The following is a 27635-nucleotide window of genomic DNA, read 5'->3' on the forward strand; positions in this document are numbered from 1 at the left end:
GGCTTGATTAAATAATTACAGAGAACCTACTGAGTAATCACGCCGTCTCGAGAAGCAAGGAGCACCTTCAGAGGGAGCCCCATTAGGGATCTGGGGGCGTGCGAGTGTGGCTGTCTCTGCCTATGATAAAATTATCATCAGAAGGCCTCATTTACAGGGTGCATCCCTAACCCCGGCTCCTTCCCAGTGGCTAGCCCAACCCCCAATCGACGGCTGAGGAAACCGAGGCTCCAAGGGTTTGGGGCTGGGAATGTGAGGTCAAGTCCAGCTGTCTGCCAGAATCTGGGCCCGTGCCCGAGGTGGTTCTAAGCCGGGAAGCGCATCCAGAGCCAGGAGAAGGCTCCCAAGAGAAGAGATGTGTTATTTGTTTGTTGCTTGTTTGGTTTCCCAACCAGGTTTTTATCTCCCTTTTCGAATTTGGAAAACAAATCTAAAAACAGTCAGAGGAGCCTTGGTGAGGTCTTGCTGCCAAGAAGCAGCCCAGTGTGAGGGTTAGAGGCAGGCGAGGCGCCAGCAGCAGCTGCCCTGGCCCCCACCCACCGTGCTGGGCGCTGTGGGATGGGGCAGGGCAGAGCCAAGGCTGGACCTCTGTCCCTCCCGGTCAGCAGTGTGCCACTCCCATCCCTGCCTTCCCAGCTGAGTGACTGATTTAACTTATAAGAGAAATAAACAGGGGCTGGGGATGTGGCTGAAGCGGTAGGGCACTCGCCTGGCATGCGTGCGACCCAGGTTCTATCCTCAGCACCACATACCAACAGAGATGTTGTGTCCGCCAAAAACTAAAAAAATAATAAATATTTAAAAATTCTCTCTCTCTCTCTCTCTCTCTCTCTCTCTCTCTCTCTCTCTCTCTCTCTCTCTCTCCCTCTTTAAAAAAAAAAAAGAGAGAAATAAACAGCCAAGGGGAGATGTCCCCAGGGCTCTCTGGCTCCTGAGTGTCCACTGCCCGCTCATTACAAGTCTAACCACCCACCCGCTGGACCCATCGGCTTATTTACAGTGAAGCAGCCCAAATTCATTCAGAATGACTCTAGTCTCTAGAAGAGGCGTGCAATCAAAGGGCCATTGAGACTAAGTGCTGGGGGCTGGGGTTGCAGCTCAGTGGTGGAGCGCTTGCCTAGCATGTGTGAGGCACTGGGTTCAATTCTCAGCACCACATGTAAATAAATAAAAAATCAAGTTCTATCAACAACTAAAATATATATATTTTAGTTGTATAGTTTATATAGTTTATATATATATATATATATATATAAATTAAATAAAACTAAGTGCTGGAGGAGAGGGTGCTAGGTTGGGGTGGGAGGGAAAGGGAAGAGGGGACTGGGCTGGAGTGAACCCCTTGCTGGACTCTGACACTTCCTTGCTGCAGGACCTTGGCTCAGTCATGTCTGGTCCTGTTTGGAGGTCCATGTCTGGTCCTGTTTGGAGGTCCATGTCTGGTCCTGTTTCTCATCTCTGAAAGGAAGAATTGGAGTGGCAGTGATGTCAGTAAAACTGAGTGTAGAAGCTCACAGCAGCATGGCCCTGAGTGGGACTCACAGCAGCATGGCCCTTGGGGAAGGTGGTGGTAGTGCCACCCCATAGTGCCAGACTTCTGAGCTGCAGCCTCACTACCCAGCTTCCCTTGCCCTGGTCCCTGGTAACACACTGCCACCTCATCCCATCCCTCACTCTGGGCTCTGGCTCTGGCAGAGACATCAAGAACACCGTGGAGAGGGAGCCAGGACCCTAGACCTTGGAGGAGGCTCAGGCCTCAGCTCTTTCCCCCTCCCAGGCCTCAGTTCCCCACACCCAATAACTGATGCTGCAGGACCATCTTGTCATGGCAAGAGACCAAGACAGAGCCCTCTGTCAGGTACCAGGACCTCTAACATGGAGCACCACACATGGGCAGCTGAGAAATGCACCCCTATTCTTCAAGGAACAAAACCCAAACAAGAACAAGGAAAAGAAGTTAAGAAATAAATCGAAGCCTGCAGCCTGTCTCACAAGGTCCAGGCCTTCCTAAGGAGAAGAGGAGATGCCAGAAACTCCAAATGTGATGACCCCTGGGTTCATGTGGGCCAATGATTCCTCCTGAGGACAAGACGTGTCATTTTACAAAGGCCGCTGTTCTGTGCCAAGGCCCTTGCTCCTTCATATAACCATGAGTTTGGCATTAGTCTTCCCTGTTTGGGAGGGGAAAACTCAGAGAAATGGAGAGATTTGTCCAGGATCACATGTCCTGGGCAGTCACCATGCCAAAGCCAAAGCCACGATCCAAGTACAGGAGAGAGAGATTTTTTTTTTTTCTTTTGAGAAGCAGTTAGACTAAGTTGCCCAAGTTGGCCTCCAACACTATACTCCAGAGATCCTCTCTCCTGAGCCTCCAAGTAGCTGAGGCCACAGGCCCCACCACAACAGCTCTAATTCTGATTCATCCTTCTTCCACTCTTCCAGGTGGCAGCACAGCACCTGACCCTGGGAGCCCTTTTGGGTTAGAAGGAGCCTTCTCAAAGATGACACAGTGACCATCACAGCTAACTCTACTTCCCGGGCTCTTCCCCTGAGCCAGGCAGCAGCTCTGTCAGTTTGAGCAGCTTCATCCTCCCCGAAATTCCACACAGACAGGACTACCAAACCCAGTCCTAAGGAAGACACCACCGAGGCACAGCAACGTTGAACCAATTGTTCAAGGTCACAGAATAAGGTCATGGAAGAGCCAGGACTCAACCTGAGGAACTGGAAACCCCCCTGACGGCTGGAAGGCCCAGTGGTGTCAGTTTTGTTCCCCACTGGGCCCCCCAGGCAGGGGCTTAGGACAAGCCACAGCCTAGTGAGTGTTGGGAACAAAAGGAAGGGAGGACGGACCATCAGCACAGTGCAGATAATGCTAAAGGGAGGCTTGTCAGAACCAAACCACGGGCTCAAGTCTCACCCTGACCACTTTTTACCCAGAAGCCTCTTAACTCATCTGTGTCCATTTCTGATGTGAAAAGTGAAGATTATAGTTCTTTCTAGCCAGGGATCTTAGACACATTTACAGTTGGCCTGGCACATAGTGGGCACCCTGTGGGTTGCATTGACCACAGCCTGGACCCAAGGCAGCCTGATGAAGCCCCCAGCAGAGGCCATACCGCACACCTGAACAAGCCCCAAAGTGAGTGCCTCCTTAAATTCTGCACCCTGAGCCCCTTGCTTGCCTCCCTCCAGACCCTGGTTCACCTACTACTTCCCATCTGGGTCTCCCAGTCCCCTGAAGTCCAGTTACCCCACCCAGAGAATAGAGTCTCCAGCATGGGACCAGTGAGCCCTCACCCCAGAGAGGTCGGAGCAGAGATGGAATGACCCCATGGGAACCTGCCCAGCTGGGAGGGAGACAGAAACCACTTTGAGAGGCACCCATATGAATAACCACAGCACCACCTGGTGGTGATATGGGAGATGGCCCAGCCTGCCCCAAGAGACCAAACTCAGCACCCTAGACCAGGTAAGGCTCTTCATAACCATTTAGAAACTCCACAAGCGAACTGAGGTCCTAAAGCCAAGCACTTCGATCGGTTGTTCTCATGCATCATATTATTTAATTCTGATGACACTTGAAAGAAGGAAGCATCCTTTTTACAGATGAGAACACAGAGCTCAGAGACACATCTACTTGTTCAAAGTCCTAACCAGCAAGTAGCAGAGCAAGTATTTGAGCTCAGGCATTCTGATTCACACCCTTCCCTCCTGAGTGCTCAGCCTGGGGGGATTCAGTGAGAAAGGAAATGGACACTCCTCCTGGCCTTGCGGAGCTTACAGCCTAATTTGGGGGGAAAACAGAACTCGGAAATTCATTCACATGGCATCCAACCATGTTAGGCCCTGGGCCAGGTATTAGGGAGGCCTTGGCGAAGGAAGAGGCCAGGGTTCCTGCCCAAGTGAAGCTTGTGGGGAATACAGATATCCATAATTAATCATACAATTAAGTACACAATAGTAACAAAAGATAGGAAGAAAAGGTATGGTTCTGTGACCCAATATCAAGGTGCCTCCATGGTCCAGGGGTCAGGGAACTCTTCCTTGAAGAAATGATGTATTGAACTAAGATCTGAAGGATGATGAGGACTTACCCAGGCAAAGAGGCATTAATCAGTTCATTGACAAATGGAATCAGTGTATCCCACCCATGTTTTCATTTTCTTTCTGCTGCACATACATAAATCCATACAGAATATTCCGAATACATGCTTTTCAACTTGCTTTCTAATACCACATTGTTTGTCAGGTTTTTGCATGTTGATACATAAAGACCACTCATTCTATCTAAGGAGGCTGTCATAGTACTGACATCTGCACCAGGATTTATTTATCTGTGCCCCTGCTGATGACACTTGGGTTGCTTCCAAATTTTCATTCCTACAAACAGTGCTACAACCAACATTCCCCAACTCCATGTCTCGCAAAATGCATGTCAACAAGAGTTTCCCTGTGGCACCTGCTTGCATTCTCCTAAATACTAGTCAACACCATTTTGATGGGGACAGGAAGAAAAGTAATTTTTATGAAAACAAATTCACTTACTAGTTCATTTACCCTAGCTAAAGCCAAGTTAAAGTTCTAAAAAAAAAAAAAATGTTTGGGCCCACCAAGACCAAAATGTTTCTCACTCTTCTGTTGATCTTCTCCTTTTCTTCTTCTTTTATAATTTCTCTAAGATAGACAAATTCCTAGAAGATACATAAAGGTTTTGAATGAGGTTTGTTTGGAAAACCACTGATTTCAAAGACAGAACTGTACCTTGCATTCCTGATTTCTGTTCCCTCATCCATGACCACAGGATCCTAACCCCAGGCTCATCTCTAGTCTCTGAAACCATGGTTTGGGACCCAGCCCAGCCTGGAAACCCTTTTTCTAGAATTGCTCCTGGAAAAAGAGGTATAGGGTCAATGGCTTAAGGCCATAGACCAAGGCCTGCCTTTGCTGCCCACTCCATTCAGGCAGCCCTGACCTCATGAGCTTCAAACATGGGCCCTAGATCTGTGGACCAGCACAGGGGATTTGGCATGGATTCTGGTCTCCGATACCCCTTGAGCAGGGAAGGTAAGCCTGTGTGGGAAGATGAGCAGGACCAGTCAGGTTCCTGGTGAGCAGGGCAGGTCAGCCTGTGTGGGAAGGTGAGCAGGACCAGTCAGGTTCCTGGAGAGCCTGCCTGAAGCCTGAGGCTTGGCAGATCCCCATGTCCACATCTTACAACTGGCTATAAAATCCCTTTGCCGCACCCACAACACCTACAATTCCATGACTCATGTGCTTGTGCAACCTGTCCTGCTACCCTCCCATCCCGGAAGCCCTATGAAAGACGGGAGCATGCTCACTCCTGTAACTACTGCCTTAAGCACATCCCTGGCACATAGTAGGTGCTCAGAAAACAACTGTGGAAGAAATTTAAAAATAATAAACTGATCTCTCCCCAGAGGAGACCTTACAACATTTGTAAAATGTTTTATTATTTACCAAGCAGCCTCCACAGGGATCTCAATTCATTCTCCCCACCAGTTTATAATTTATTACCTACCTGTTATGGTAGATTCATTTCTTATTTCTGCTATAACAAATGACCACCAACTTGGCAACTAAAGCAACACAAGTTTATCACCTTAACTTTCTGGAGGTTAGAAATCCAACACAGGTCCCCGTGGGCTGAACCCAAGGTATTAGCAGCACTGTTCCTGGAAGAATCCATTTCCTTCCCCACCCCCTCCTCCCCAGCTTCTAGAGGCCACCCAGACTCCCTGACTCATGGCTATCTTTCTCCAGCTTCCAAGCCAGCAAGGCACATCTCTCTCAGCTTATGTGAGAAGGGCTCATATAAGCAGATTGGGCCCACCAAGACCATCCAGGACCAGCTCCTCATCTCAAGGTCTGTAACCTTAATCACATCTACAAGTTCCCTTTATCACATAAGAGAACATCATCACGAGTCCCAGGAATTAGGATGTGGACATCTTTATCCAGCCTGGCACATATAGATTTGGAACCAGCAATAATGAATTCACAGGCCCACCTCACCCAGCTGGTGACAGGAGAAGTAAAATTTGAAGCCAAGTCCAAGTCTTTCAAGCTACAGAATCCGAATCTCTTCTCCATTTTGTTGCCAAGGAGGGGAACCCCTTTTAAGAAACCAGAAGGAAGACCCATAGACCCAGTATCCTTAGATTCGGTGCACACTTTTATTCATGTTTTTAAAAAGAGCTGGGCATGGTGGTGCATGCTTATAATCCCATCTGCTCGGGAGGCTGAGACAGGAGGATCACAAGTTCAAGGCTAGCCTCAGCAACTTAGTGATGCCCTAGTAAGACCCTGTCTCAAAATACAAAACAAAAAGGCCTGGAAGCATATGCTTTTCAGGTAGGAAAAGAAAGGATTAACACCTCCTTGCCTCGGGTGTGGGAACCTGATCCTTCCTTCAGACCAGTCTGCATTTAAACAAATGGCCAGCAGATGGCAAGACAGGCTCACAGCAGACACTTCGCTCCCTGGATCATCCATTTTATGGGCAGCAAGGATGGCCCATCTTCCCCTTCTCCCAAACCCGCTCTAAAAGAAATGTCCAGAGACGCCTGAGCAGGTAGGAGCAAGGGCATAATGGACAAGATGTTCCCTTAGCCTCAGGACCACCAGGTATAGGATCTGCATTACTTTGTGCCCCATTCCCTAAACCAGGCACAAGGACCCAAGGTCAAGCCTGCAAGAATTGAGAGGAACAGGCTTGGTTGCAAAGCAGCAGAAGGCAGGAGCAACTAATTTACAGGATGTTGTACTCTTTTACAAACATTTATCATTACATCTCATCTTTCCTGTGCCCCAGTATAGAACCTGACACTTAAAAAAAAAAAAAAAAAAAAAAAACCCTGATATGGCTAAGAAGTTAGTAGTAGCATCATGTTTTAATCTCTCCAATTCCCACATAAAGATAAGCAGGTCATATTAGCAAAAGCAAAAACCTACAGACACCATTTGCTTCTAAATTAGCCCAAGAGGTATTCCTATAAACATTGGAACCGCGGGAAAATGCAAATCCAATCACCACTTGCCTGGTATCAGATGCCCACTAGGATTTCCCCTGCAATGTCGTCCTTGGCTTGGCTTCTGGCCCTCAGTGTCCCATTCACGTCCCAGCAAAGGGAAACAAGGGGACATCTGATGAACCTGAGAATAGGAGACCCCCCAAATAGCCAGCAGGTATCCCTAGAAAGTTCAGAGGAACAATGTGAGAAAAACAACAGAAACTAGGAGGGGTCTTGCCCAGCCACACAGCAGTAGCACAGGAGTTGGTGATGACCTAGAGGACCAGCCTGTGGACACTTCGACACGTGGTATTCTTCCCAAACAGGATTCATGCTGCAGGAAGTGGGATCAAGATGGACAATCCAAAAGGCAGAAGGAAAATATCTCAAAAAAAAAAAAAGCAAGGGGAGGAAATGGAGCCAGGAAACCTTGCAAACAGGCCACCGCGTTTCTTACACCACATGAAAACCCCACAGAAGAGAATCCTTGAAATTAGGAATGTCATCCAGAATACCTTCAAGTCTTAGAAAGTGAATTTCACACTAAACAAACAACAGAAAAGTCGAGGCCAAATACCATACGAAGTTAATTGAAGCAGAAAGAACAAGAGGCAAAAATAATAATAGCATCCCTACAAAAGTGGCAAAAGAGCATTCCCACAGAACACTCTCAGAATTGACCAAACTACCAACTTCTATTTCAAAAATGACTTAAATGACATTTTTAAATTATGCAAGATGTGAAAGAACAACATGAATCAGAATTAAAATATCACATAGATAAAGTGACAGGACCCAGGGGAAAAAAAATAGAAGTGTAAGAAAAATCATTTTAGAAATGAAAACTAACCAGAAGGAACACGGGAACAAATCAATTTAATCTTAATGTCTTGAGAGACAGAAATATTATGTCTACAGGAAATAAAAAGATGCTCTAAAATATTCTAGAAAAAAATAAAACATTCTAGAGAACATGACAGATATCAAAATAATGGTAAAAATTCCAAATACTATGAGTCCCTGAGGAGCTAAATACAGTGAACACATCTATAATCCCAGCGACTGGGGAGTCTAAGGCAGGAGGACCACAAGTTCAAGGGCAGCCTCAGCAACTTAGAGAGATCGAGTCTCAAAATTAAAAAATAAAATGGATCAGGGATGTATTTCAATGGTAAAGTGTCCCTGGGTTCAATCCCCAGTACAAAAAAAAAAAAAAATGGGGGAGAGGCAGAGGACAGACAAGTCAAGAGGGTCTCACTGCTTAAGAATGGGACAATTAATACTTTAGAAAGAACCCTTCTTGACACTGGTTGTAACCCCTCAGATATTATATTGAAAAGACACTAGCTGGATTCCTCTGGAGAACACTAATCAATTAATTCTCTTGAAAACTGAAAAGTAAGAAGAGAGAGAGCATTTAGACTGCCTTTCTTACAAGAACTGTATCACCAAGTAACAAAGAGTAAATGAGGGCAAGTGTCTCTTGAAGGAGAGTTCCAACTGAGAAAGGAGAAAGAACGGATAGCATTGGAATGTTGCCCCTTTGAAACCTCCAACAAACTCACCACCGATTAACAAACATGCACAGCCTCCAGCACAGAAAGAGGGTCCCCACCCCCATGCATTAGGTGCCTCCAGGTGAAAGAACACAAGCCCACTAACCATGACTCATCCACAGGGTGGAATCCACCTCGGAACAGCCGCTGGATCCAGCCACCCATCTGCAGGAAGCCCAGAGAGCAGGGGAGCAGGTCAAGCAGCATGGAGAAGATGCTGTAAGCAAAACTGAGGCTGCAGGAAACTCTACAGGCCAAACAGATAACTGGGAAAGGAAAGAAAGCATACAGGGGGACCTATAAATTAAGAGACTTTAAAGCTGTATTTTTTTTTTTAAGTAGGGAAGTCTAAACAATTGTATCTAGGGATACACACTCAGATGATAAAGCAAAGTATTACAAGAAAGTGATTACTATAAAATGCATGCTACTTATTAATTGTGAGGGGAGATGAGTGAGCTAAGATGGGGCAGGGGCACCTAACAGGTGTTTCTTAACTTGGATAGTGATTTCAAAGATGTTTGCCTTATGATGATTCATTACACTGTTCATTATTCTATATAATAAAGAAGGCTTTTTAAAGACAAGACAAATGGCTGAATGAATGAACAACCCTAGTAAGTCTTGCTATTCTCTTTTGATGAGTGACAAAGAGAAAACAGAGAGGACAGCCGTTTGCCCAGGGCCACACAGTGGCTAAACTGCCCATTGGGCTTGCAATCCAAGTGGATTTCATCTGCTCACTCAACAAGCAGTTGCTGACACTTGATGAGTTTATTGTTAGGGAAGCAGCTGTGTTAAAACAGCGTGGCTTCCCCTGGCTTGTGCTTTAGAAGGGTTGACAAAAGAATACTCTCTGCTCCTGCTACCCAGTTAGGCATAGCCACAGCCTGCCCCTGGTCTGTCCCCTGGGCAGGGCCCATGTGATGTTCTCAGAAGCAGTAGGCAGATCCATGCCCTCTCACCCAGTTCTAGAGATGAAGGTGCATTGAATTCACCAGACCATCTGACAGAGTGTCACTTGTTTCTCAACACCTCCCTGACTATTCTGTCCTCTAGAGAGGAGGAGGAATCTGGGAAAGGGACTTTGCCTGAAACTAAGAAGCCTCACAGTACTCTGCCTGGGCAGGGGGCACCGATGAGCTGGGCAGATGGGGAGGAAATGAAACTGTGCCATTCTCCCTGCAGGCTGGAGCCCCCTCCTGTGCCTGCCTTATTTCCTGGTACCCCCAGCACTAGATGTTCAACATTATAAGAAAACAGGAACTCACTGCATGTTTGTTGAATGAGTGAGTGAGTGAATAAATCAATGATCCATTTCACACATTATCCAAAGTTCGATTAATGCTTTTAAAATCTATCATCTTTCAGTTTTGGGTTGTTGCTCAGTGGTAGAGCACATGCCTAACGTGTTCAAGGCCCTGGGTTCAATCCTCAGTACAGTCAGGGAGGAAAAATTTTAACTCCTATTTTAGAGTGAAAGATGGTACACATATACATACAATATTATCTTTCACTCTAAATCAGCTAGTGAGTGTAAAACATAAAGATCCAGGTGTGGTACATACTAAGCCCTCGATAAGTTATTCTTGTAAACCCAGATTTGTCCAAGGTTAGGAACTACTCAGTGTGATGTTAGGGATCAGTATGGGGCCAGGGTCAGAGAGAGGATAGAGCTAAAGTTTAGCCAGGCTAGGATAAGAAGGCCAACTTGTGGTCAGTCAGTAGTCATATTTTTAAATTAACTATTTGTTGGGCTGGGGATGTGGCTCAAACGGTATCGCGCTTGCCTGGCATGGGTGAGGCCCAGGTTCGATCCTCAGCACCACGTACAAACAAAGATGTTGTGTCTGCCGATAACTAGAAATAAATAAATAAATTTTTAAATTCTCTCTCTTTCTCTCTCTCTCTCTCTTTAAAAAAAAAAAAAAAAAAAAAACCTATTTGTTTATTTATGCCTACATTGTTCCAGAAGAATTCAAGGCATCTTTTAGCAATAACAATTGCAGAAGTCAAGAAAGAGAAAGATGGAAGTTGCAGTGGACTAAATGTTTATGTTCATAGTTGAAGCCTAATCCCCACTGTGATGGCATTAAGAGGTGGAGAGGTGGGGCCTTTGGCAGTGATTAGATTGTGAAAGTAGAGTCCTCCAAAATAGAATTTGTAGCCTTATAAGAAAATACACTCTCTGCCAGGGTTGTGGCTCAGTAGTAGAGCACTTGCCTGGCATGTGTGAGGCACTGGGTTTGATCCCCGTTACCACATAAAAATAAACCTATAAAATAAAGGTATTGTGTCCATCTACAACTAAAAAAAATATTTTAAAAAGAAAGAAAATATACTCTTTCATATTCTCTCTCTCTCTCTCTCTCAATGAGACAGTCTACAATCCTAAAAGAGTGTTCCCACAGATAGTTTCTGCTGGCCCCTTGATTGTGGACTTCCAGCCTCCAGAACTGTGAGAAATAAATTTCTATTGTTTAGCCACTCAGAGAGAAGCACTCTGTTTTGGCAGCCTGAACTAATGAGAAGGAAGTGGAAACAATGCTAGCCAGGGGCACTCCATGCTGGTGCCCATAGACCCTGCAACTGGGAAACCAGGTCTGTCTAGTCACTCTGAAGGCCATGCTAGAAGCCAGGATTGAGCAGAGCCAGTCTTACAACCTCTGATAAGAATTTCATGGGCCGATCCATGTCATGTTCTCAATAAATGTTTGCTATTATCATCAGCACACGGGACCAAGGTGGACCCAGAGGGCATGTTCTTGAATGTGCAATGAGCCGTGGAGACCAGCCTGATCAGTGCGTCCTCTTCCCATGAAGGGCCCTAGAGTCAGAGTCAGAAGTGCACGTTCAATGGCATCACGTTTGGATGGCCAGATCTAGTCCATGAGGGCGCCTCTAACCAGCAGGTCTAGGAATGCTGCAAATCTGATGGCCCTGACTCTTCTGAACCTGGGCTTGGATGGGATCCTCCAGCTCTGGGTTCACCTAATGAAATCCCATCCCCCAGGACACCTTTTTTCTTTATATGGTTGTATATATCCAGCCAGATCAGAATAAGTCCACAAGGCATTTTCAAATGCTGAGTGTGTGCACTTGTGTGTGTGTGTGTTGAGGGGCTGTGTTACTTTCTCTGCTGCTCTAACAACCTAACCACTTAAGCAAAACCAAATATCATAGTTCTGTAAGTCAAAACTAGGCTAAAATCAAGGTGTCCACAGAGCTGCATTCCTTTGAGAGGCCCTGGGGTGGAGACTGTTCCTCACCTCTTTCAGCTTCTAAAGTCCACCATGTGGCACAGCTCATGGCTCTCATCTCTTCAAACCAGCAATCATATCACCCTGACCTCCAACTCTAACCTCATATCTTCCTCTCTGACTTTGATCCTGCCTCCCTCTTTTAAGGACCCTCTGATTACAACAGACCAAGCCAGATAATCTCCTATCTCAAGATCCTTCACTTGATCCCATCTACAAAGTCCCTTTGTCCATGTCAAGGTAAACTATTCACAGGATCCAGGAGTTAGAATGCATAACATCATTAAGGGTCCCTTATTCTGCCTACCCCAGGACCCTAACATTATAAACTTCCAGTATGCTGTGAATCCCAGGCACCCTGCTCTACCAAGAGGAAGACTTTGAAACAAACAAACAAACAAACAAAAAATTACCTCTTTTGTCAGTCGAAAACATTTTTAGCAAAATATCCCATCAGAAGATAAAGAAAAGATGTGAATTATCCCTTTGGATAGTTCCTGTGTTTGAACAAGGTCTACGCTTACCTCTCGGTGGTCCCAAAGTTCATCTGCAGTACCAGTCAAAGGTCAAGATAAAAGTCAGCAGCCAGTATCAGTTTTACCTGCAGAGGGACATCCAGGCCACAACAGACTTTACCACATTTTCTTGTTTGTTTGTGATTAGAAAAGCCACTTTTTTTACCTTTTGAGATGACCCAAAGAAGTGTCGGGCCAGGGACATTTTTGAGGGGCTGCCTTCCAGCTCTGCAGAAAATATAAACTGGGCCAGGCATGGTGGTGCACACCTGTAATCCCCACAGCTCGGGAGTCTGAGGCAGGAGGATCTCAAGTTGAAAGCCAGCCTCAGCAACTTATCGAGGCCCTAAGTAACTCAGGGAGACCGTGTCTCTTAATAAAATGCATAAAAGGGCTGGGGATGTGGCATAGTGGTTAAGCAACCCCTGGGTTCACTCCTCAGTACAAAAAAAAAAAAAAAAAAAAAGGAAGGAAGGAAGGAAGGAAGGAAGGAAGGAAGGAAGGAAGGAAATATAAAATGGATTCAAGCAAAGAAAGCATTTGGTGTGTCCAGGGGCCCAGTCCCCCAGCTTCTGCCTCACCTGATTTGCTGAACCCATCAAGTATCGCTCATGTAAAAGCAGTTCTTTTAGAAAAATGTCATAAATCTCCTCTTGTTTAAATGACAGTTTGTGGCCTTTGCTTTCCGAAGACACATACACAGGAGGAAGTCAACCTTCATAGTCTAAAGGGAGAAGTCAGTCAGATGCTAAGATCAGAACCTGGTCCATCCATCACCAGGCAGAAGTATGGAGAGGAGGCCATGCTAGGAATGGAAACCCTGCTAGGGACCACATTAAACCAGGTGACAATCAAGTGTTAGTGACCGGAAGCTGTTTTGTCTCCACCCAGACATAACATTTCACTGCTCTGAACAGACAGGGCTAATCTGAGCGTTTAACTCTCTAAGGCAACCTTAATATTCTAATTTCCATGTTCCTAAGGTGGCCACCTCAAGAACTGATAATTTAAGAGTAAAAAAGTAAAAAGAATAAGAAGACGAATAAATAGGGACAAAGGAAAAATGGGAAAAGGAAAGCTAAGAGCAACCCAGGGTAAGATTAATATAAAAAGAGTATTTTACAGAGTTATAAGTAACTCAGGTTATACCACAGGTCACAGATCTGACTCTGAGCTTCCTAGAAGCCATTATGAAAAGGGAAATATAATCCATCATATGATTCATAAAGCCTGTGATAAAAGCAAAACCATTCTCTTCAATGCCTATTCCTAATATTCAGATGTGGAAGAAATTTCTTCTAGGATGCTCACAGAGAGGCCTCAGCAACAGAATAAATAAACACTGTCTTCATCAAAATCTTGCAGTAAATCCAGTGACCAGTTTCCTAGGACTGTTTCTTATAACTCTCCTTGACAAGGGTCTACAGTATGATGATAGAGCCAAGTTTAACAAAAACAGTGAATCCCTGGTAAATCCTCCAAGCTTAAGTGCCTATTCAGTGAAACTTACATAGGTTCAGTGCCTATATAATGGTTGTTAAGAAGCAGTAACCCGTCTTAAGTAACCCTTCACAAGTATACTAAGAAAGGTTAGTACTCCTGGGTGTAATAATACCCTCTAAAGATGTGGATTTGGGGGAGCTTGGGGGGGGGGCAGGTACCAAGGATTGAACTCAGGAGCATTCAACCACTGAGCCAATTTGTATTTTATTTAGAGACAGGGTCTCACTGAGTTGCTTAGTGCCTCAATAAACTGCTGAAACTGGCTTTGAACTCACCGCCACACCCAAGTAAGACTTGGTTCTTCACAAGTATATTGGTTGGGAAAATTTATAAATTTTTGTCAAATGAACTAAAACCTTTTTTTTAATATTTATTTTTTTAGTTCTCGTTGGCAGACACAACATCTTTGTTGGTATGTGGTGCTGAGGATCGAACCCGGGCCGCACGCATGCCCGGCAAGCACGCTACCGCTTGAGCCACATCCCCAGCCCCTGAACTAAAACCTTTTGATAGGGTTTTAAAAGACTAGCTTAAACCCTTCTCAAGGTCATTAATAAGATAGCAAGGCCAGAATTCCATAAGATCACTTCTACTTTGGAGTGAATTTTGTTGGTGGTAGTGTTTGCTTGCTTGCTTGTTTGCAGCACTGGGGACCGAGCCCAGAGCCTTGTGCATGTTAGGCAAGTACTCTACCATTGAGCTCCTTTATATCCCCAGCTCCTTTTTTAATTGTATTTTAAGGCAGGATCTTGCTAAGTTGCCCAGACAGGACTTGAATTTGTCATCCTCCCATCTCAGTTTCCCAAGTAGCTGGGATTACAGGTGTGCACCACCACGCCCAGCCACTCCTAGTTACTAATGAGGAAAAGCAATATGTCTGCATATAAGCTCATCTGATTTTCAAGCTCATCCACTCAGAATGGAAAAGGCAGAAAGTCTTCAATGAAAATCTGGGGGCATAAAGCAATTGGAATTTGCATACCCTGTGTGGAATGTAAACCACTTCAGAAAAAATATTTGTTAGTACCTATTGAAGCTAAAAAAAAAAAAAAAAAAAAACTATAATCAGCAGAACATTATTCAACCATAAAAAAGAATGAACCGGGGAATGAAGTTGACGAAATTATGCTATGGTATGTATGAATATATCACAATGCATTCCAATTTTATATATAACTATAATTTACCAATAAACAAATAAATAAATAGAAGGAAGACGAGTAGAGTAGAGGAATGGAGGAAATACTAGGGATTGAAATGAAGAAAACTGGAGATGGGCATGGTGGCACATGCCTGTAATGCCAGCAGCTTGGGAGGATGAGGCAGGAGGATCATGAGTTCAAAGCCAGCGCTAAGCAACTCGATGAGACCCTGTCTCTAAATAAAATACAAAAAAGGGATGGGGATGTGGCTCAGTGGTAGTTGAGTGCCCCCAAGTTCAATCCTTGGTATCAAAAATACAATTGGGGAACAACTTTGTTATATCATTTATGACTGTGTCATAAATGAACCCCATTATTGTATATAAAACTGCAATGCAGTAAAAAAAAGTTACTTTAAAATGTTCAATAATTTTATTTAAAATTGAATAATTTTATTTAAAATTTTTAATAATTTTAAAAAATGAAATCAGGGCTGAGATAGAGATTAGTGGTAGAGCACTTGCCTAGCATGTGCAAGGCCCTGGGTTCAATCCCCAGTACCACAAAAAGAAAGGGGGATAAAAAGAAAAGGACAATTCACTCAGGAAAGGAGGATTGAAAGGAAGTTAATTGGAGAACATAAAAGAATGAAATCCTGTTATCTCAGCAACATGAGTGGAACCTAAGGACATGAGGTTAGGTGAAATGAACCAGGCACAGAACACAAACTCATATGTGGAGGCTTAAAAAGTTGATTAAAAGAAGCTGGGAGCAGTGGTGCACACCTGTAATCCCAGTGGCTCAGGAGGCTGAGGCAGGAGGATCACGAGCTCAAAGCCAGCCTCAGCAACAGGAAGGCACTAAGCAACTCACTGAGAACCTGTCTCTAAATAAAATACTAAATAGGGCTGGGGATGTGGCTCAGTGGTCACAAGTCCCTGAGTTTAACTCCTGGTATCCCCACCAAAAAAAAATGGGCTAGGGACATGGCTCAGTGTATAAGTGCCACTGGGTTCAATCCCTGGTACCAAAATAAATAAATAAATACATGTAGATCAAAGAAATTTGTAGAAAAGTGGTCACTAGACACTAGGAAGGGGAGAGAGATGGGGGCTAAAGGGAATTTGGGTAATTGGGACCAAGACACAGTTAGATAGGAGGAATAAGTCCTGATGCTCTTCAGCAAAGTCCTAATGTTGTAAATCATAATTTACAAAAAAAGAAAAAAAAGATCCTACATTTTATGAGGAACTAAAATGAATTTGAAAACTCTAAGCACAAAGATATGATAACTGTATAAGGAGATAGAAATGCTAATTGCCCTGATTTAATCATTACACATTATATACATGTATTGAATTATCACACTACCCATAAATATGTAAAATTATTATATTAATTAAAAAGAAAAATAATAATTTTTTTTAAAACCCACAAATACATATCCAATGATTCCACTCCCAGGTACAGAAATGCCCACCAATGTAAATGAGATGGACATCATTACTGTAGGTACACATATGATTGCACAAATGGTGCGTCTCTACATCAAGTACAAGCAGAGAATTGAAATGTTGCACTCCTTTTGTGTACAATGAATTGAAATGCATCCTGCTGTCATGTACAACTAAGCAGAACAAACAATAATAATAATTTAAAAAGAAAGAAATGCCCAATGTTCTCTGATAGACTGATGCTATAAGATCATAGCCACATTACTTACAACAACCTCCAACTGGAAACACCCAAACTCTCATTGATAGTGGAATGGATAATTGTGGTATAAATTCATACAAAAAAAAAAATACTAGACACCACTAAGTTCAAGCAATCCACAACTGTGCATGGTAATATGGATTAATTTTCACCAACATCATGTTGAATAAAAGAAGCCAGTCACCAAAAAATGTATATACAGTATGATTCCAAAAATATCAAACTATACGGGAAGATCAAACTAATATATGCTGGTAGAAGTCAGGATAGCAGTTGCCCCTGGGTGAGGAAGTGAGCAGAAAAGAACATGAGCAGCAATGAGCACTGGTTACGTGGACCTGTTAGCTAGCGTATGAAAATTCTTGTGATACGGGCACCCTTCTGAATACATGTCACACTTTATTAAGAAGCTTTTAAAGTGGTATCAGGCCATTACAGTACAGATTTTAAGTGGTGGCTGTTGCTACAGGAGGCAGGCTCTCAGTCTGGGACCAGGGCTAAAACCTCTGTGGCTGGATCAGGGCTCAGCCAGGATGAGGTTCCCTGTGGATCCAGGGCCAACACTCAACTGTGACTGAATCAGGGGTCATCTTTGCCCCATGGCCTCAGCTTGACCACTGCCATTCCAGGGTCTGACCACTTGATGTCTCTACTCGACAAACTGGTAAACAAGGAGGCTGGATAGAGCTTCCAGGACCCATGTTAACCCTGAGCTCGGGGAAATACTGGGAAATGCCAGAGAATGAATATGAGCAGCCGCAGAGCTGGCCGATCTGGACTAGGATCCAGGCTTGGTATAACGGGGGCCTGCCATGGGAACCCCAAGAGGCACACTCAGCTCAGACCTCCCCCACTTTGCTCCCACGAAGGCAGCATTGGTCAGTCAGTTGGTGTGTAATGAGCCCTGTTCTGAGCCAGGCACTGAGGATCAGGGGAGGGTGAGCAGGACACAGTTCCTGTCTTCACAGAGCCCAGTTAGGTTTTCCCCTCCCCTCTCCTGGCCAGCCTCTCCCTGCCCAGCACTCATAACTCTCTCCACCCGGAAAAATCCCCAACCAGTTTCTCCGCCAGGACCCCCTTTTCTTGTTTGTTGTCTGTCTCTCCTCCTAGGATAGATTCCAAGGAGCAGGGGCCGCACACACGTGTCTTGTGAAGCCTGGTGTGCTCAGGGTCTGGTCCAGAGTAAAGCACCAAACTCTGTTGAATAGAACTTGGATAGCAATGAGGTGGTCACTTCCTCTCTGTGGAGCCAAACAAAACAGCAGGGGAACTTTGTCTGTCTGGGTCTCTGGCGCCGCAGGCTCCCCAGACCTTGCAGTTCTGGATGAAATTTTGATGGGGTCTCAGAAGGACTGAGAGCTACAGGTTTTACGGCCAAAAGCACTGCAGGGCAGAAGGTGCTGCCAGCCTAGCTAACGGACCCAGGGCAGTTCCACTTCCCCTTTTTCAAAAGTAAATACATGGGGGGAGGGAGGAGGCAGGCGTCCACATCACCCTTTGATAAGCCGAGAGGCCTGGCTACTAAAAGCAGGAAATATAAGCCAGCAGAAATTTGGCAGAAACTTTACTTGGGTGCTCTGCCTGCCTACACCTACAGGCAGCCTGCCAACCACCTCCATCCAGCCTAGGCAGATGATGAAGGGCAGAAAGACCAACTGGGTTGGAGCCTGCTTGGATCCTGGGAAAGAGACCTGGGGATGAGGCGGGGCATAACTTTGGGGAAACGAAATGAAGAGCTAGACCTGCAGACAGGAGGGAGAAGGAAATGAGAACCTGAGGCACAGTCTCAGATGGTCACATGGATGTGGGCATCTGTCCAGGACATTCAGAGGACCAGTTTGAGCCCATTCATTTGATAACAAACATGAGAGGTACTAGAATGGATCTCCAGCACCAAGGTCTACATCATATCACCCCATTCATGTCCAATCAACATATCCGTGTGCACTGTTTCATTGGGGTCTAGAGCAGACCAGCACTGTCCAATAGAACTTTCTACAGTGATGGAAATTTCTATAGCTGGGTGTTCCAATATGGTAGCCATGAAGCACACATAGCTCATGGCTACCATATTGGGCAGCATGGTTATAGACTTCTGTGTAAGGTATGCATATATATTATATGTAAATATATAAAATACCTCATTTTTCTATAATTGAATATTATTTATATCTCAAGTGCCTATCCTGCTTAGTGGTAGATAGTAACTCTAAATAAACTCAGGTTAAAAATTCAGTCAAGTGAGCGCTTCCTACATCTCTTCACCCAGAGTGCATCTAGGTTTTGGGGCAGACCAGAGTGTATAGCCAACACCCAAGCACTGGGAAGGAGGATATCAGGGACCTTAGAGGCCACTGTCTATGCTGCCATTCAGCTATTAATCCATGTCCTATTCACTTAATCTCTTTCTTCATCTCCACACTTCATCTCTGGGTTCTATAATTACTATCACCTCTGCAGGGGCAGGAGAAGCAGGTTAAAAAAATCTCTTCACAGAGACCCAAACCAGCATCTAACTCTATTTTTTCCAGCTATCCACATATGTCCATACTTCTATTCCCTTTTTTAATTATAATAAAAGCAACTAATACTTACTGAACACCAAGAATGTACCAGGTATATTATAAGCACTTTAAAACCATTATCCTGGCCAGGCACAGTGGACCACACTTGTCATCCCAGTTACTTGGGAGGCTGAGACTAGAGGATCACATGTTTGAGGCCAGCCTCAGCAACTTAGTGAGACCCCCAACAACTTAGAGAGAACCTGTTTCAAAATAAAAAATAAAATGGACTCCATTTTATTTTTCAGTGGTGAAGTCTCTGGGTTCAATCCCCAGTACAAAACAAAACAAAAAACAAAAACAAAAAAGCACTAGTATATTTAGTATTCCTAAAAACCTTCTGAGGCAAATACTGCTATTATTTCCATTTCACACTTGGAAAACTGAGACACAGAGAAGTATTTTGAAAAGGCTCATGCAGAAAGTATTCCTAGACAGAACCTCAAAACCAATATTGCATATGCATTTACCTAATAATACCATTTATAGAAATCAATCCCAAAAAAAATACTGGCAAGGGCCTGACATAAAGATGTTTGTTGCAGCACTCTGTAATATCTATCCACAAGGAACTGAGTAAATAAATTATGGTACATTTATACAATGGAAAACTATGCAGCTATAAAAAGAAAGGAACATCATCTCCACATAATGAAATATAGTGATTTTTTGGAATATATTGTCAAATGAAAGAAGAAAAGTATAGTGTGTTGCCATTTATATAGGAAAGAGGGAATATAGCCATATAAACATATACATTTTTTTTTTCCTTTTGGTGGTGCTGGGATTGAACTCAGGGCCTCATGTATGCTAGACAAGTGTTATGTTGCTATTCTTATATTTTTAATAGAAAAAATTGTTAATGGTTACCTATCAGGAAGAGTTATACTAGAATTGAGAAGAATAGAAATTAGACTTACCTCGAGATAGTTTATTTTGAAGATTTGCTTATGAAATAATATAAATATTCCATATAATTATTGAAATAAAGTTGATTTTAAATTAAGTAATTCCTGAACTTGAAAGCAAAATTAAACAAAGGTATCAAACTATGGATTGAATTAGTAAGTGTAGCTGCTTAGAGAAGATTTATTTCAAAAGAATTTAAACACAGTAATTTGTGTATTCCCATCAGAGAATACCCAAAGGACAAGAAGAACTAAAAAAGAAAATTTTAAAATGTTTTCCACAACCATACTATTAATAAAAAATTGTTATTTTGTATACATTACAGGATTGAGCAAATAAACCTAATGTTGTTACCATTAAAAACCAAACTTCCTGGCGTGCGGGGACACACACACACACACACACACAAAAGAATTGCAAATATAAAATCAAAGAAGTCAAAACACTATAATCTAAATTGACATTTAAAATATCAGTGTGAACTCGAGATCTCTTTTTAAAACAAAATTGTTTTTTCTGTCTCTACCCCAAGAAAATGGCTTATAAACCATTCCCAATACTATAGCTATGGGCACCCCTAGAGAAAAGATTGTGAAAGATCTAAGCACCACTTCCCATCAAAGACCCAGAGTTCATTGGCTCAAGTGGCTGATTAAAGGTCTGCAGTAAAAATTGCACAAGATAAACCTGAAAGAGCTTGTCATTTCAGAAGACAATGAAGCTACGGGGTCATGTCAAAAGGCCGAGGATTTTATTGGCCAAAGACAGACATTTGGAGCATCAGTAAGTGTAAAATCGAACCTTTAAAATTCCTACATTTATAATGTTACTCCAGGAAAGAAAGAAAGGGAGGGAGGGAGAACAAAGGAGGAGGGGAAGGAGGGAGAAAGGAAAGAAAAAGAAACCCTCCTTGGATTCCCTTTGGGCTTGTTAGGGAACCAATTCATTATTTTGAAAAGTGGTAAATAAAGGAAAGAATCAAGCATTTTTCTGACTTCCTATAATGAACTGTATCTCTTTGCAACAAAATAATGGGTAGCAGGAAGTGCTCTTTAAAGAGGTATTTAAACTAATAAATGAGAAAAAATTGTAAATATTGGAATTTTGAGGCTGGGTACCGTGATGCACACCTATAATCCCAGGAACTCAATATGCTAAGGCAGGAGGATCACAAGTTGGAGGCCCTAAGCAACTTGGTGAGATTCTATCTCCAGGTAAAAGGGCTGGGGATGTAGCTGAATGGTGAAGTATCACGGGGTGAAATCCTCAGTACAAAAAAAAAAAAAGGGAATTTTGCATTTTACAACCCTTTCATAAAACCACAGATCTGGGTCAGGAATTAGCCAGAATGACAGACAAGCATGAGGAATGTGCCTCCTTGTGGAAATACTCAACACTGCCTATGAAATATCCTTGCTAAAAACATTCAGTGGGACTCTAGTCACATAAAATTAAAGTCAGAGGAATATGTTAAACGACACCACAGGAATGCAATGACCAAATTCCAGAATGTAGGAAACTCTGCAAGACAAATACCTTATTTCTTCAATAAATAAATTGAACACAGAAAAAGAAAGGACCTCTCCAAGTCCTGCCTATTCCACCTCCCACACTTTCAAAACAAAAGAGAGAGGCAAAAGGAGAACCTATGGGCTAAACATAACAATCAGTGCAATGGCAGCCCTTATTTGGATCTTAATAAAAACAAACACATTATAGTTTTTAAATTATGGAACAATTGGGTATGTTTGAATACTGACTGGAAATTTAATAAAATGAAGACATTTTTGATGATTTTTAAGGTATAATAATAGTATCATGGTTATATACCATATAAAGATCCCCCCTCAAGGCCACTACCTCCCTACCCTTGTACTGGTACTGGGGATGGAACCCAGGGCCTCAGGCATGCTAGGAAAACACTCTACCACTGAGCTAATCCCCAGCTCCATTTAGAGTTCTTATCTTTTAGAGAGACACACTGAAATGTTACAGATGAAGCAATAGGGTGTTTGAAATTTGCATCAAAATAATCCAATAGAGCATGGGCTACATGAGGGGGGGTTGCTATCTTATTCTCTTTAATTTTGTGAATACTTGAAATTTTCTATAATAAACAGTATCAAGGGGGAAAAAAACGCTAACATGACTTATTTTCATTCTTTCTACATTTTTGCTACTAAAAAAAAAAAAAAAACTACCACCACCAACGCTGAACTTGGTAGTTTGAACCAGAGAAAGGCAATGGGCTAAAAGGTGTTGTATCAAAAAAAAAAAAAAAAAAAAAAAAGAGAGAGAGAGAGAGAGAGAGAGAGAGAAAGAAAAAAGAAAAGAAAGTTAATACTTCAAAATATTTTTTTGAATTGAGGTGAAATTCACATAATATAAAATTAACTAAAAGTATAGAGTTCAGTGGTATTTGATATATTCACAACGTGTAACTGCCTCCTCTAAAGTTCTGAAGCATCCATCACCCCATAAGGAAGCCCCATATCCATAAAGCACTCACTTCCCCAGGCCCTGGCAACCACCCATCTGCTATGTTTCTACTAATTTACTGATTCTGGATATTTCCTATAAATGGAATTATCCAATGGGGACCAACCCCATAGTCGCCGTGCTCTGTGGCACACCAGATGCTGGCTAAGTGCTAGAGGTAAGATGAGGAAGAGGACAGACCTGACCCCTGCCATCATGGGGCTTACTAGAGGGACATTATTCAAATAAACACGTACAATTGACTAGCTAACTGCAAATGTGCAAATGATGCAGAGAACAAAACCCATGGGAAGGACCAATGAGGGGGCCTGATCTAATCTGGGGAAGGAGGGAAGGCTTCTCTGAAGAGAGGACATCTGAGCTGAGCCCTGAGGAATGAGCAGGGGCTAAGCCAGGGAAAGAGGAGAGTAACAAATGGTTGCCAGTCAGAATGGAGCTGTGGAGGGCAAAGTGGGGGACTGAGAGGTATAGACAGAGGAGTCAGGAAAGTTGATTTGGTTTATTTTTGTTTGTTTTATTAGCCAAAGTCCATGGTTTACATTAGCGTTCACTCTTTCTGTTGTACAGTTTGCTGGGTTTTTAACAAATCCAGAATGGCATGAATTCGTCAATGACAAGCGTCATACAGAATGGTTTAATGGTGCTAAAAATACCCTGTGCTTCACATATTTACCCCCTCCCCAGATGTTGGCAACTACAGATCGTTGTTCCTATCTTTGGTAGTTGTGATTTTACTAAAATGTCATATAGTCGAAACCACAAAACAGGTAGCCTCTTTAAACTGCTTTTTTTTTTTTTCCATTTGGCAATATTCATTTAGGGTTCCTCTTTTTATTCCTTGTGAGTGTGTTGTGCATGTGTGTGATAGAGATGGTGATAAAATAATATAACATAAAGTTGTCATTTCAACCATTTATTTTTATTTATTTTTTTGAGACAGGGTCTCACTATGTTGCTCAATCTGTGCTCAAACTCCTGAGATCAAGTGATAGTCCTCCGTAGTGCGAGGATGAAGGGATCCTCGTGCTGGGCTGCCACTGTAGCCATTTTTAAGTGCACAGTTCAGTGGAATTCACATAGTTGTGCAACCATCGCCACCATCCACCTCCAGAACTTAGCTGATTCCTTTTTATTGCTTAATAAATTCTACCATATGAATGTACCATGGTTTGTTTATCCACCCACCAATTGATGGAAGATTTGTTTTTAAACAAGACCACCAGTGGGACAACCAATTGGCAGAGGCTACTGCTGCTGCCCAGGCAAGAGAGGATAGTGGGGGCTGGGGATGTGGCTCAAGCGGCAGCGTGCTCGCCTGGCAGGCGTGCAGCCCGGGTTCCATCCTCAGTACCACATACAAACAAAGATGTTGTGTCTGCCGAAAACTGAAAAATAAATATTAAAAAAAAAAGAGAGAGAGAGAGAGAGAGACAGGATAGTGGCTTCTGCTGGGGTGAACTCAGTGAACAAATGAAAAGAAATGAGTGGGTTGGCACTGGCAAGACCTGCAGATAGATAGTTGGTGGGGTTGAGAAGTTAAGGATGAGATACAGCTTTCTGGCTTCGTGACCAGGTGGATAGATGGTGGTGTCATTGACTGAGATGGGAAATGGATCTGGGAGAAGGCCATGAATTCAGCTTTGGATCTGAAGTGTTGAATTTAAAGTGCCTGAGAGACATCCAAGTGGGCGTGTGATGTGTCCTATGGGCTTAAGGGCCTAGAGCACAGACCTGTTCCCCCTCACTCTTTCCCCTCCCCACCACACAAGTTATTCTCTGGGCCTTATTTCTGTTCCTGAACTGGCTAAGTTCCCTCCATCCCAGGAACCATGGCACTGCTACTCCCTTTGCCTGGAACCCTTCTGCCCCGAGAAGGTCACTTGTCTAGCCCCTTCTACACATTCAGATCTCACATCAAACATTGCCTATTCAGAGAATCCTTCCCAAAACCCAGCTAAAGTCAGTGACAGAAAAGAGCCTAGGGATCTCACTGGTCAAATTGTGCTGTAACAGTGAGGCAGGGGGGAAAAAAAAAAAAACTTCCAAGGATAAAGAGGAAAGGCTGGTTAACAGGTCCAAAATCACAGTTAGAAATAAGGAACAAGCTGGGCATTGTGCACAAGTTGTAGTCCCAGGGATGCTGAGGTGGAAGTATCACTTGCGCCCACAAATTCAAGACCAATCTGAGCGACATAGTGAGAACCATCTCAAAAAAAAAAAAGTTCTAGAGTCTATAGCACAGTAGGGTGACTAAAGTTAATAATAATTCATTGTGTATTTCAAAAGAACGAAAGAAAGGATTTCAAATACTCTCTCCATGCAGGCAATGGATAAGCTAACAACTTTGATTTGATCATTACACAATGTACACATATATCATATATCGAAATAGCACACTATATCTCATAAATATGTGCAACTATCATGTGTTAACTAAAAATAATTTTTTTTTTTAATTCCAGAAACTTAGTGCTTATAACAATAAACATTCATTTCTCACCCAGAGGTCTGCAGGTCAACTCGACTCAGCAGGGCTTTTCTGGGCTGGGCTGAGCTCCAGGCTGTGGGTCATGCATGGCTGCCTCACATGTCTTCTCATTCTGAGACCAGCTGAAGAACCCCCCCACAACAATGCCTGGAGTTCTCATGGCCAAGGACAGTTGCTCAAGAAGTGGGAATGGAAACATTCAGTACCTTAGAGCTGGCCTCTGTCATTTCCACACATAGTCTCTTGGCCAAAGCAAGTCACATGGCTAAGTTCAATATCAACAGGGTAAGGAAGTATATTCCTCTCACAGTGGGGAGGTCTGGAGGAAGTAAATATTTGCTGAACAATAATATAATCTAGCAAATTACCCAACTCTATTTTTCCTACATGGCCATGTTTATTGAGTAATACCCCACTCTTACAACGTAAGATTTTTCTATAAATGAATGAGTGCACAGGAGAATGTGCCTTTTCCAGGCAGGAAGAGCGTGTGTGTATGTGTGCGCGCGCGCATTTTGTGTATTACTGGGGATTGAACCCAGGGACTATCTACCAGTGAGCTATATCCCCAGCCCTATTAATTTATTTTTCTTTTGAAACAGGGTCATATCTTACTAGTTGCTGAGGCTGGCCTTAAACTTGCAATCTTCCTGCCTCAGCCTCCTGAGGATTACAGGAGGGTGCCAACACACACCAAGCTACTCTCCACTCTTCAAATGAGGAACTTGAGGCTCAGAGAAAGGAAGTGACTTGCCAAAAGTTATAGAAACCACCTGTGGCTTTTCTGATGCCTACAGCTTAGTTCCCCCACATGTGGGAAATGAAGCAGCAAAAAGCTGTTTTCAGGGTGGCAAGGCTATATACCACCTATTTTTGTCTTCTCACCGAGCCTTGATTGACAGACACATAATCAGGGGCAAGTCCACCAGAGAATCTCCTTGCTGATTCAATCTCAGTTCTCACTTTGAAGCTAGGTAGGACCCTGATTCATCATTTCCAGATCTCCAAGTCCCAGATGGCAGATGTGCATTGAATAAGTGAGTCATTGGGACCTTGGTAGTTTTAATTGCTGACTAAGAGTTTCATGAACTCTCTGTCCTGCCCCAACTATGCCTTCCCCTAAGGTATAAGCAGTCACCTCTGCCTTTACAGGGACCTGCGGGATTGAACAGAATGGGACACATGGTGGAGCTTAAAAATGAAGAACAAGCAGAGGAAAAGTCTGGAAGAATACACCTCAGATAAACAGTGAGTGATTCTTTTGAAGCAGGGCTACTTAGGACTTTAGCTCTCCATTTTGGGACTTTATGTAACATTTGAACAGTTAATAATATTTTGCTTCTACAGATGTGACTACAGGTATGCTTCTGATTGCATAGGTTGCCATTATTAAAAAGAAAAAAATGACCTGGAAATATTTTAAAGTTCATTCTTACATGCAGAAGGCAATTCCTGGCTGGTTGGTTGGGAAACTCCTGAAAATCTTCTTCTTCCAGAATCCTACTCCCACACATTGTCAGAAAGCTGTTTTCAGAAACACTGAGTCAATTCCCAACCATTCCCTCAGTCGGCAAGCCAGTGAACACCTACCACACGCCTAGTGCAGAGTGAGCCATCAGGGTGACAGGTGACAGGCAGGGAATCAGGTGGTAGCCAGAGTCAGCAAGGCCCACATTCATACCATAGTTGACATGGATGGGGCTGACCATGGGCCAGACACCGTGCTAAGTGCTCTCCGTGGATTATCACATTTGATCCGCACAACAAGCTGATGAGGTAGGAGTTATTATTATGCTGCTTTACAGCTGTGGAAACTGGAGTGCAGAGAGGCAAAGGAACTTGCCCAAGGTCACATAACTAGCAGATGGTGGAACTGACATTTGATTCCAGAGCTTGTGAGCTTAACTGCTACCCCACACTGCCTCCCACAAGGACCTTGTCCAAATCCCATGAGCAGTAAGTGGCAGAGTCAGAATTCAAATCAGGAAAGGTTCACCAGCCTCCCAAGAATATGCTCTGAACTGGTAAGTCGTTCTTCTCCCTTCCAAGCCTCCCCACTCCTAGATGCTGCACAAACATGCTGGGTGACCTTGGTTAGCCTTTCTGAGCCTGCTGTCACTGCCGCAAAATGGGAAGAATGCTGCTTACCCAAAGAAGCTATAGAGAGGCTTATTTGAGAAGCCAGTTCCTCCGTGGGCTTGATAGGCACTCGGTAGAGATCTGTGTTCTTCTTGCTTTCCAGGAGTTTAGTGCAATCAGCCAAGTGGATGCAGGAGCAAGTCTCTCCAATAAGCTCTATGACTGAGGTGTACTATGAGCTGGGGGGCAGGAGAGGGCCAGGAGAGGGTTAAAAGTCAAGGGTTGCCGTGTATCCAGAAAACTCAGTTGAGGGAACACTGGAATAAACAACCCCCAGAAGGAGGGCAGTTTAGTTCGTCATCTTTCCTGT

The 27635-nt window shown here is 43.5% G+C and overlaps 1 long non-coding RNA gene across 1 annotated transcript; it reads right to left on the reverse strand.

Moving 5' to 3' along the window:
• Positions 1 to 1193: 1193 nt before the first annotated feature.
• LOC144378133 (uncharacterized) lies at positions 1194 to 27635 on the reverse strand. Its single transcript, XR_013439714.1, has 2 exons — positions 27335 to 27635; positions 1194 to 1458 (listed from the first exon to the last, which is right to left on the reverse strand). It is a non-coding gene; the product is annotated as an uncharacterized LOC144378133 (long non-coding RNA).

This window comes from Ictidomys tridecemlineatus, chromosome 5 (assembly GCF_052094955.1).
Source record: "Ictidomys tridecemlineatus isolate mIctTri1 chromosome 5, mIctTri1.hap1, whole genome shotgun sequence".
NCBI classification, from domain to species: domain Eukaryota; kingdom Metazoa; phylum Chordata; class Mammalia; order Rodentia; family Sciuridae; genus Ictidomys; species Ictidomys tridecemlineatus.